General features: G+C 38.1%; 1 protein-coding gene across 1 annotated transcript in view; it reads right to left on the bottom strand.

The window, feature by feature from the left end:
• Window positions 1-12330, bottom strand: part of KHDRBS2 (KH RNA binding domain containing, signal transduction associated 2) — a gene marked incomplete at both ends in the record, with an annotated part of 351174 nt that overhangs the window by 18439 nt on the left and 320405 nt on the right. The gene's annotated exons all lie outside the window — the stretch shown is intronic.

The following is a 12330-nucleotide window of genomic DNA, read 5'->3' as shown; positions in this document are numbered from 1 at the left end:
CAAGCTGTTTTGATTCAGGACACGTTATCCCCTGACTGGCTAGGCGCAGCTCTCATAGTCCGTTTTCAGCTACAAGTATTTGTGGTTGTTTTTTTTTTTTTTTTTTAACTGAAAATGCAACTGTAATCACTGTGCATTAATTTAGTAATTTAGCCAGAAGTAATTTATATGAGTGGATAGTACACTGATGTCAGTATCTCAGGCAGATGAAATTAATTTGCTGAAGCAGTTGCAGAAAGTGGACATACAAGTGACATGAATGAAAATGAAGTTAAAACTTCTAAAGATTTTTCCCAATACCAGCTCAGCTCTATAGGAAATAATCACTGCAGAGAATTGCCTTCCATGGTAATGGGAACCATCCAGTTGCTTGAAAATTAAGTATATGTGTATATGTGCATGTGGTTATGTATATATTAAATAAATTCATCCTCCTATGGAGGTACTGCAAGAAACAAACAGGAAGAACGCATCTTTTATTTGTTGATCATACTAAGCTTTCTGTACAATTTTGCAATGATTCTAGTAGCCAGTTAAATAAAAATTACAGGATTATGTAAGGTGAACTAAAGTGCTAGCAGCACCAGGGTTAAACCATGTATCTAGTCATATCTACAAAGCTTGTGGTTTACGATAAGGAAACTGCTTGTTCAGAGCAGACAGATGAGATACCAGCCATATCTGGCAGACAGCGCTATGAAAACCCTTGTGTAATACAACTCAAGCAGCAGCATTTTGGCATACTGCCTTCTCTGGTGGGTAGAGGAGGTGTTGGACTAGTGAGTGGAGTTACAGGAGAAGGAACCCCAGAACTCTCATCTGTCAGCAGATAAGATGCTAATATTTCTTCCTGATATATTTTACAAAACAAAGTAGCTGCATCCAAAGGTCAGCTTTAAAAGGAGTGCATCTGGCACCCAACCCAAAGGCCAGCAAGTTATCAACAGCTGTCCTACCTTCAGTCATCACAGAGCATGGCCGTGAGCTATTACCAGCAAAACATCAAGAAACATCAGCAAAACTCAAGACTTGCAAGAGCAGGTCAAAATTCATTTCTACATGATTGTTGTTGCACATTTTTTATTAGAGAAAAACACACAATTATACAAACAATAAGGATGTAAGATAAAAATCTTGAACAGTGAACATTCCAAACTGAAATACATTATCAACAGAATATGAGGTTCCAAATACACAAACAGTTATAAGAAACAAGCTGTATTGCAAGTGTAGAAAGGAAATGATTTGCTATACACTGCATAGTTGATGTCTGTGAGCAGAATACTTAACATATTTCTCAAAACACATAATTCATTGCATAATACATGATAGTGATCCAAGAGCTGCAACTTTATTTCCCTGAACAATACACATTTTTCATAGATTTCAGACAAAATGGTATTTAGTCTCTTGCCAACTCATACTAGAAACTGTTCGGAACAACACCTAAGTGAAGAAAATGTGTTTCTTAGTATGAAATACCTGATTTAAACTCACATTTTGTGAGTCAGACTGCTTATCCATTAGTGTGTTTTTTTAAACCTTTCTGAATATTCACCGTAATTTATCACATTAATTTTATTTGTAACCATTTTATTGTATTTTTTAGCAAAGTGAACAATGAATGATGTTTAATAAAAACAGGTTATAGAATATGGCTTCACATACATAAGGTCTTTTTTTAAATTACTGAATTACAGAGATGTAGCTTGTTCACATTATGCCCAACTGTGAAAGGAAACAATCAGCAAATGCATCCAGCATAAATAAAACTTGTTTATATAATTTTAAAGTTCTCAGGCTGTTCCTGGAAAATACAGTGATCATGAGCTCTAGAAACCTCAGTCTCTCTTGATAGTGCTAATTGGAAACAAGACACCATTATCTGTCATTAGCAGTCATTAGGTTCAAGCAACAAGAAGTGTAATTTACTGGAGTACACACACCCACCTGAAAGCAGGATGCAATACATTTTATAAAGCAGGTAAGATTAACTCATTAACAACTTCGCAGCTTTTACTTCCAAGTTTTCAAAGCACTGCACCATAACACCAGACTTCTGAAACATAAAGGTCTTGATGTGCCATGACTTACTTAGTAACCTTCTAAATGTACCTGTCATGGAAGAATTAATAATGTACATGTGACTGTGAATCTCAGAATTAATTATTTCTATATTTGAAATGGCTTGCAGTCTGAGAAGCCTGATGTAAATTTTCTCTACGTATATGATTTTTTTTGCAACAAAGATCTATGATTTTGTCCTCATTCTTATTATGTGGGCATGAAAATTAATAATAAATATACTGTTAATCTTCATAATCATAACCTAATTATGTTTAACTTTTGGTTTTGGTTAGCACTTTTGAACCTGTTCGTTTTAATGATTTGGGATCAAAATGTCCATAAACTTGTGATGTCTTCATGCAGATAAAGACAGTTAAAAAAAAAAAGAACAGGAAAAATGTTCCTTATTTGAGAGATTAGGGCCCCCTGAGGTGCCTTCCAACCTGAATTATCTGGTGTTCCTATTATATGAGAAAGACTCAAATACAGAGACTCTGCATCTAAACAGCAACCTTAAAAGCCGACATAGGCTTTCAACCTCTCATTAACTAGGGCTTTTCCAAACTGACATCAGCTAAGCAAAAAGGAAGCCCAGTTTGACTGTGTCAACACCATGGGAAACCACACAGCTTACTATCCAAAAGGTTGTAGAGAATGGTGCTTTAAGGGAGTTTAAGCAGAGAGCTGCAAACAAAAGACTTAAGATTGAAGCCATAAAACTGTGACTCTTTGGTCAACAAGTCACCTCCATGAAGGGTGATGTTCACCACTCAGAGATCAATGGCTTTAGGCACAGGAAATCACAACACTAATGAACAGACTGCATTAGCCTTTGCTCAATCTCTTTCTGCACCTGCAGGAAGCTGCTGGCAAGAAACCCTGGGTTAGCAACATTTCCATCTGGTTCCCTGGCTGCTCTTACAACTTCTGTGACATAAGGCAGCAGAATTTTGCAAGAACTGAAGAATTTGAGTACTTCTTGTTCCATCATGGTTTCTTTTTGAGGGGGTTTGCTCTTCCTTTTTCTCTTTTTGTCTTTGCTTTTACTTGCTGAGAGAAGCATCTAACTTTTTATTCTCTTAACTGTGGAGCACAAAATGTGGTTACAGACATACAATGGGCCCACTAAAGCCAAAGCTGAAATGTACAAGAAAGGGTTCATCTGCTTTAAATACTACTAACATGTGAATCCATATAGCTGAAGTGTTCTGTAGTCTATGAAAAGATCCTAAGAAAAGAAAGATCCTAAGAAACTGGAAGCCTTTTATTTAGACCTGTTGACCTACATCTAACTGATTTTTTTTTAATTTTTTTTTTTTTTTTTTTCTGTTAAGGACATTATTGTACCTTATTTTTTCTTTCTTAATAGTTGTACTTTTTAGCTGTGAGAGTATATTCCAGAATATGACAAGATATTTTATTAGGAAATGTTTGGGAAGAGCTAGTCAATTTAGAAAAGAGGCTTTTGGTCAACCTTGGAGTTGTAACTCAGCTATTACAAGAAGCCAGTCAGTCTTCTTTTGTGAAATACTCAATTGGTCCAAACTAGAGATTCAGCTCTTGCCAGTGAAGTTCCGTGGTTCAGAGTCATAAACAGTTGAAAAACTTCCAATCTAGCCTTTGAAGAAGTAAAACTATTGAGTCTTCCCTCTCTGTGTTCATAGAATAGTTAGGGTTGCAAAGGACCTTAAGATTTTCTAGTTCCAACCCCCCTGCCATGGGCAAGGACACCTCACCCTAGACCACGTTGCCCAAGTCTCTGTCCAGCCTGGCCTTGAACACTGCCAGGGATGGTGCATTCACCACTTCTTTGGGCAACCCATTCCAGTGCCTCATCGCCCTCACAGTAAAGAACTTCTTCCTTATATCTAACCTGAACTTCCCCTATTTAAGTTTGAACCCATTCCCCCTTGTCCTATCACTACAGTCCCTGACGAAGAGTCCCTCTCCACCATCCCTATACCCCCCTTCAGATACTGGAAGACTGCTATGAGGTCTCCACGCAGCCTACTCTTCTCCAGGCTAAACAGCCCCAACTTTCTCAGCCTGTCTTCATACGGGAGGTGCTCCAGTCCCCTGATCATCCTCGTGGCCCTCCTCTGGACTTGCTCCAACAACATGAGAGTGGCAGTCAACAACACTCAACAACATGAGAGTGAACCAATATTATATTTTAGGATTGGTGCTCTTTGAAGAGGGATTCATGGCCTTTGTTTGCTTGCAGTCAGCATCTGTACTTCAGACAAATACAGATAAACGAAACTATAGTACTCCTTATAGATATATTCCTGTCTGGTTTAGCTTCAGGTAACAGATTCTTGAGCTGAACTAACATGCAGGATAATTCACAAGGATCCTTAGAGGTGGGATTTAGTATTAGTAGACAAATGTCATTCTTTTACACCTCCTTAAATGTGTCATTTAAGGTCTTGGTCTCCTATCTCCCCTTATTTTTCTCTTTCTGTATATAATTTCTGTCGAGTAATCCCTGGAGTTTACAACTTTCAACATCAACAGTTGATACAATCAAATACTACGCTAACATGATCCTGTCTAATTCTACTGCATTTGTTTTATGTAAGACTGCATTTGTTATGCTTCTCCCTCCTACACAAGGGAAGGAGCCAGCAGGATTTAACACATAGTTGGGCATGAAACAAAAGCTATTTACACGAAGCATTACACTTCTTGGAAGATAGGTGAGCCAGATTTGCATTCACATGTATTGCAATATGTGCAATTTTTATAAAATAATATTTCATAATATTTCATAGTGGAAATGTGTGAATGAAGAAATAACCCTCCAAGGAATCTGAAACTTACACTGGAACATCTCTATTTAACAGAGGATTATATCCATAGGAAAGATTAGAAGTCTTTTGAATAAAGGAACTTCTTGTAGGATTCAGACTTAATTTGTAAATATAGTTCCTTACTGAACAAATCTTTAGAACTAATGGAATAATACGGTTAACAGTTTAGTGAATAACATTTCCCTTTTTCTGAAAGCTCAAGTTTGAGTGTATCCAGTATTTTTGACAAGAATGTCTCCATTACAATACTCCCTGGATTTATTCAGTAGCTTACAACATGCCCGAAGTTAAACTAGACCTCATCTGCCTCAAGCATTTTTCTATGTTTGATTTAATGCTACTACAAATCTGAATTAAAATTTAAAAAAAAAATGAAGCCTGTAGAGTTATACAAGCAAAGGAGTGGAGAGACATCACAGTTGCAAGATGGCTTTGGGTTCTGAACTTTTTGCAAAATCTTAAATAGAGACCAATCTGCCATTTATTTGCAAAAACCACAAACACACCGGCATTTCTGTTAAAATATTCTCCATGCCACTGTACTTTTCTCATAAACACAGAACTATGACTCAGTATTTCAGAATATAATACAAAATGTCTGCAGGCACAGTATTTGCAAAGAGAATGATGCAGAATCTTAGGAATCCTATCCAGTTTTACAGGAAAACTTTTCTCTACTTCAAAGTAATGACATTTGATTCCATTTTGCTCATTGAATCAAATAAATGAGAAGTGGCATTTGAAAACAGTTTCTGATGATGAATGTGATAAGTGGATTGCTGTGAAGATACATAAAATGTCATATTCTAGGCTTCCTGGCTTGATTGATTTCAACAGGTTGGAAATAAAATACAAGAAAATCTTTATTTATGAACAGGTGGATATAAGCACAAAGCCAAAATGAAATATGACAAAGTATAAATACAATGCATACTGGTTAAAAAGTGAGAGAATGCATCGTAAGGAAAATAAAAATGAGTATCCCTTTTACTAGGAACCAGTGCAACCACTATACCTGTTGCAGCTTGGATTATATTTATATGTCTATATATTTTACTATATAGTAATATTTTGACAGTGAGAGAAATGAGTAAATCTCTGATCGTATCACCAAAAGATTTAACCATGTGAAAATCTACTAAATAAATTCATAGTCCTGTCTAGCCATGATTTGAAACTAAGGACGAAACAGAACTATGGACATAATAGAACTTCATTGAACTATGGACAATCCTCTCCACAACTAGTCTGAAGGAACTACAAAGCAAGTAGTCAAAACCAGTGGGACTGACTGATTAAATAAAGGTATCTGATCACTGCTTTAATAATTTATTCCACTTATTCCACATTCAAGATCACTGACCTCTCTCAGTGTTTTCCTTCTGAATGCACCAGAACATGTGAATCTGAGAAATGCTGTGTCCTAAAGCTCCTGAGCAAGACATCAAGCAAGAGAATATGTCTTTGTCTTTAAGACTGTTCAGAAATATTGAATACCTCGTTCCTTGGTATTCAACTCAATAGACAATTAACTTATTATTACTGACCATTTATGATATCTTTTCCTTGGAAATCCCCCCACAGCATTATAGCTGGGGATTCAACTGGAGTGAGGGTAGATATCTGGACACCTCAGGGAATACTGAACTACACTACAAGTGGTAAATACAAACACACTAGAGACACTGGCAGACTTACCAGAAGTCTGCCAGGCTTCTTCCCTCTTCTCAAATGTTTATTAGCAGGTAAGGAAACTAACAGCTGTCATTTGAAGACTTGAATCCAGAAACATGGAGAACTTACCTGCTGTACAGCAGTCATCTGCTATCGGCAGTGGTTTTCTCAATTAACTGTTCTAATTATATTTTCTAGAAGTCTTCAAATGAAGTTATTCTTCAAAAAAATTATCAAAAAAGGTTCTGCACATGATGGAATATAAGAGTAATTTCTGTTATACAGGTAGAAGCTTTTCAGGAATTTTGACTCCAAGATCTTTGAACAATGGATAAGCTTTTCAGTTGTACAACGGCAGTGTAGTAAAGTGCTGATCAGCTACTTGGATTTCTAGACTTTACAGTGATGCTAATGAATTAATGCTGTTACATTACTTACAAGGACAAAGGCTGGCTCTAAACTGGGTGGCTTCTAAACAAGTATCATATCAGTAAAAGCTATGAGCAATCAGAATGCTGCTGCTTTCTATCCCCTAGATTCACAGTATCAGGTTTTATAACAGTTCATTCTTGCATAATCTTGGAAGGCTTATTTACTCTTCTCATGACTTCAGATGTCAGTGAGAAGACTTACAAAACAGATTTTGTACTGTAAGTTGCACTATTGTTGTATGCACTCTGGAACTGCTGTAACAAGGCTACATCAATACTTGAAACTCCTCAGTCTCTTGAAAATTTTCTATCTATGTTGTTTTTTTTTCCCTAATGAAATTTCCCCCTTTTCAGCACAAGTAAGGAGACACTCCAGGCCAGAAAGTTCATCCAGTGCTGCATTTATTGTACTATGAGATGTATTATAGTCTTCAGTTTGTGTTCATTTGTGTATGTAGATGAAAATGCTACACATGAAAAATAATGATCTGATATCTTTATTATGAGATCATCCTGAAGGAATGGACTAGAATTATTTACTATAATTTAACACAGCATAAAAAGTATGAAAGTCAGTATCCTATTCCAATAAGAATACATTTACTTTTTTAGTCCTTGAAATATCAGATTTACTTTAATTGTTCATAAAAGGATTTCTATCAGTCATAAAGATCCCACGAATCAAAATGGAGTTTGACAATGGGATTACTGTCTTTTTATTTGTAACAAAACAGTTTCCTTAGTCCAATTAGATTATGCTGTGTTGTTATCCTGAAGTAAACCTAGTCATGCACGAACAAAAAAAGGGAAAAGGTAACAGAAAATAGAGCTAGAAGGGACTTAAAATGTCACCTAGGTCCTTACATGTAAGTGTAAGCACACAAAATAATTTTATATGAATCTTTACTGAAAATTGTCTAATGTGGTTTTAAAAGCTACCAAGCACCCTAGCCCTGTGTTACCATACTTCACTCCCTTCTAATATTAATACTAATTTCCTGTTACTGAAACACAGGCCATGACTTTTTGCTGAATCCAAAAGCAGCTTGGAGAGAATAGTCCCCTAGGTAGGGTCCATCAAAGAACCAGAAAGAACTATGTACTGCTGTCTTCATAAGTGTATTAGTCTGAAAGCATTACTTTTCTAACAGCACTGTGAAGAACTGATCTTTGGAAACAGATGTACATGCAAGGTCTTGGTATCTGGAGGTCACATAAGGGTAACCAAGATGAACTGTAGCTCAGGCAAATATAGGCTGCTGATGTAAATAATGCCTGGAGATTCAACTGGATAAAACATTCTTTGCTTTATTCCTAAATCATTTTGCAGCATGTCTCTGCACTGAAATGATTATACCACAATCCAATGAACTGGGTTTGTGTGACAAGATTTTGGTAGCAGAAGGGGTACAGGGGTAGCTTCGGTGGGAAGCTGCAAGAAGCTTCCCCCATGTCCAATAGAGCCAATGCCAGTCAGCTCCAAGATGGACCTGCTCTGGTGAAGGTTGAGCCCTTCAGTGATGGTGGTACTGTGTCTGAGAAAACATGTTTAAGAAGGGGTAAAGCCCCCCTGGCAATAGCAATTGCAGCCAGGAGAGAGGAATGAGAATATGTGAAACAGCTCTGCAGACACCAAGGTCAATGCAGAGGGATGGGCAGGAGGTGCTCCAAGTGCCAGAGAAGAAATTCCCCTGTAGCCCATGGTGCAGCCCATGGTGAGGCAGGCTGTCCCATGCAGCGCATGGAGGTCCATGGTGGAGCAGATCTCCACCTGCAGCCCAGGGAGGACCCCATACCAGAGCAGGGGGATGCTCAAAGGAGGCTGTGACCCTGTGGGAAGTCAGCACTGGAGCAGGTTTGCTGGCAGGACCTGCGATCCCGTGGGGGACACACACTGGAGCAGGAACCCCATGGGAAAGACTTGGGTTAGAAAAGTTAGTGGGGAGGAGTGCGAGCAGGAAGGAGTGGCAGAAACAACATGTGATGAACTGACCACAACCCTCATTCCTGCACTGCTGGGAGAGGGGGAACAGGCAGAGAAAAACCAGGAGTAAAGAGAAGCCTGGGAAGAAGGGAGGGTTGGGGGAAAGTGTTTTTAAGGTTTGGTTTTATTTCTCATTATCCTACTCTGATTTGATTGTAATAAATTAATTTCCCCAAGTTAAGCCTGTTTTGCCCATGACGATAATTGTTGAGTGATCTCTCCCTGTCCTTATCTCAACCCATGAGCCTTTCATTCTATTTTCTCTCCCTTGTTCAGCTGAGGAGGGCAGTGATAAAGTGGCTTTGGTGGACTCCTGGTGTCCAGCCAGGGTCAACCCACCACAGCCACATAAGTGATATGTGCTGAACTGTTGTCCATGTTACATTGCTGTGTATCAGATTAGAAATAAATGATTCCTAAATGCCCTGTACTAGGAACCCACACTGCAGAAAAAGGAGCCGTAAACACAAACTGTACAGTGGATAGCACGAACTTAAGAATAAACAAGAATAACGAGGGAAAAAAAGTTTATTTGAAAGGCAGTAACTTGCTGTACATTCAATCTCAATGGTTGAATATGCTCTTGAAATTTTCAATGGGCTGAGTCATTACAAGAATGTGAATCAGAATTTGAGAGCCTATTACAGGTTGAATTGATGGGTGCTGCTATGAACATACAGTTACTGAAATACTACTACATTGATATGGTCATGGCAACTATCTGTCATAGCAGGAAGGTGAACATAGGCAGCATATATGCCCTGAAACTTGCTCATTATATTTTTGTTCCTAGCATTGAGAAACAGGAGCCCAATGCGACTTTGCATATGACAGCATAGCTATAGGTATAAACCACAGATAATTGTATCTTTTGAATTAAAGATAATCCAGTTAGATGAAAGCCATGCCAGTCAACATGAAATTCTCTGATACTGCATCTTTCCTTTCTCTCTTCTTCAGTCCTGCAAGATAATTTCATTTTGGCAGTTACTTAGCACAATGTGTGTAAGTCTTCAGATCATTTAAAAACTGCATTTAAGACATATTAATGCCATTTAGGTTCTGTACTACCACTAACTACTTAAAGAGGAAGAGATGACATGACCTATAATATGTATTTCTGCATTAGAAACAGAAGTTTGCTTGTTTGCTTAGCAGATGCAGGATGGGTTTGCAGTGTGTTTGACAAACTAGAAAGAAGTCATTGTCCTAAAGCGATTGGCATATCAGCATGGAATGTGTGTCCAGAGGACTGTTGCTTATAGTATTACATAAAATATTTGTAAGATTAAGAGTAAATATCTCGCCAAGAATCGCTTCAAGACACTAAAATTGGATCACTGTCATTAGCGAGGCTGAGTCCAGGCAGGCAAGAGAAATGCCCTTTACCTATGTCATCTTGCAGTCACAGCATAGATGACAATATGCAATGAGAAGGCCTGTGTCGCTGTGGGATGGCATATGTAACAGTAATATTTTGTACTATTTTCATCTATCTTTTATCACTGAATTATTTATTCATCTTGTCAGTATGTTACAGGTTTTCTGATATTTGCAAGTCAATTTCCAGCCTACGATGGGAGTTACAGACTCTCCTTTCTTTAGTAAGCACCCACTCAGCAACTCATTTTGCAGCTGAACCATGTTTTTAACAAAAGCCAGACTGAAAAAAGACAGAACAAGTGAACCAACCAGAGCCCTGAAAGCCATTGCCAATATACCAACTACCTGTTCACAAAAACCAGAACTGAATGTTTCTGCCAGGTAGTGTGGAACAAGGAAATTATATCAAACCCAAATTTTAAGCTTTAACAGACAATCATTGACTTTCTTTTGCTTTTCCCTGTTGGGCACCATTGTTTATACTACATATGGTTGTACAGGTTATGCACTACTGGATTAAATAGAACATACTCCTCCTGGTTTGTTCTGTGATAGGGCAGTCAACCCCAGATTTCCTTAGCATTTCTTGGATATGAGATATGGTACATTTGAAATGAAACTGCTGGTGCTGGCAGAGACACAGAAGTCAGTGGAGATGACTACAGATGTGACAGCAGAGCTAAAGATGGCTTTGCTGGCCATCATGATTTTCAGCTGATTCACCAGCAACTGAATCACTTCCACAAAATTATTCTGTTGGTCTTGGCTGAGGAGTTTGTCCACAATTTGCATGCGGTACAGTCTAATCCCCTACCAAACTCTGAGTAACCAAAGAGGCAGATCTTGCAGATTCTCTTGCAAAACTTTTCATCTTTTTCTCCCGGTGATCTAGTGTTATCAGTCCATGAATCCTGGACAGTGGTGATGGTTCAATGGACTTAGAAGCTCCTGCTAAGAAAATCAAAAAGTGTATTATATTTGGAAAACTAATAGGATTCTCCTACATCTTCTGTGTTACAGTGAGTTGAAAATCGATATTTATGTTATTTTTGAGTTTTATGAACTTGCTTGTTGCCCTGTAAAAAACATATCTATTTCTTGAAATGAATATCTGGGTGGGAATGGAAAGGAAGAACGGTTGCCACCACACGTTCCAACATGGTTTGAAGGTAAGAAGCCATTGAGAGTATCAGTGTGCTTGAACTGCTAAGAATCATCAAAAAATGGACAAGTAGCAAACCTTTATAGGCCAGCACAGGAATGACATTTACCTTAGCAATGGAAATTGGACAGCATCTGACAGAATAGCTCGCAGATGAGGGCTGAGTCTAGATAAACAACTGTGCAGTAATAGTAATTTTGTTTAATGACAATTTTGTTAGTCAACCAGAATATACTCCTTACAAGTTTTTAAGTACCAAGTGGAAAAAAAGGGAGTGGAAAATGTAAGTAGATATTAACTGGTTGTTGAGATGTGATGCTGCTGTTCAAAAACATCAGGTGAATTTTTTCCCTTACCTCCCTTCTGCATCTCACCATTGACACCTGTGAACAGGAATGGTGAGGAACATAGATGGCAATCAAGTTCAGAAGGGGATTTTTACTTCTGAATAGCATGTCTAGGATCTGTATTTTTAAACAAAGTTGTCAGACTAGAGTTTCAGGAGGTAAATCTAGCTGGCAGAACAGATTTGAGTGTTCTTTTCCTGATTTCCAAGTGTCCAGAAAGTAGTATATAAACTTTACAACTGCTAAGTATCTCCTGGTGTGTCTGGGCTGGCAGATGTGCTTATCACTGAAAGCCATCATTGCACTATATGGAAGGGAGAGGAAAAAGAGTTTTCATTGAGAAATCTGCACTGCAACATTGCCCATGGGAAGTATGTCAGATCTGATGTCTTCCCTCACCCGTTGAAATGGTGTTTCCTTGTTCTCTTTGGCATTGGGCAAAGCTTTTATTCAGATTACTTTAAAAACT

This window comes from Psittacula echo (genome assembly GCF_963264785.1).
Source record: "Psittacula echo genome assembly, chromosome: 4".
Lineage (NCBI taxonomy): Eukaryota > Metazoa > Chordata > Aves > Psittaciformes > Psittacidae > Psittacula > Psittacula echo.
This window is presented reverse-complemented; position numbering and strand designations above follow the sequence as displayed.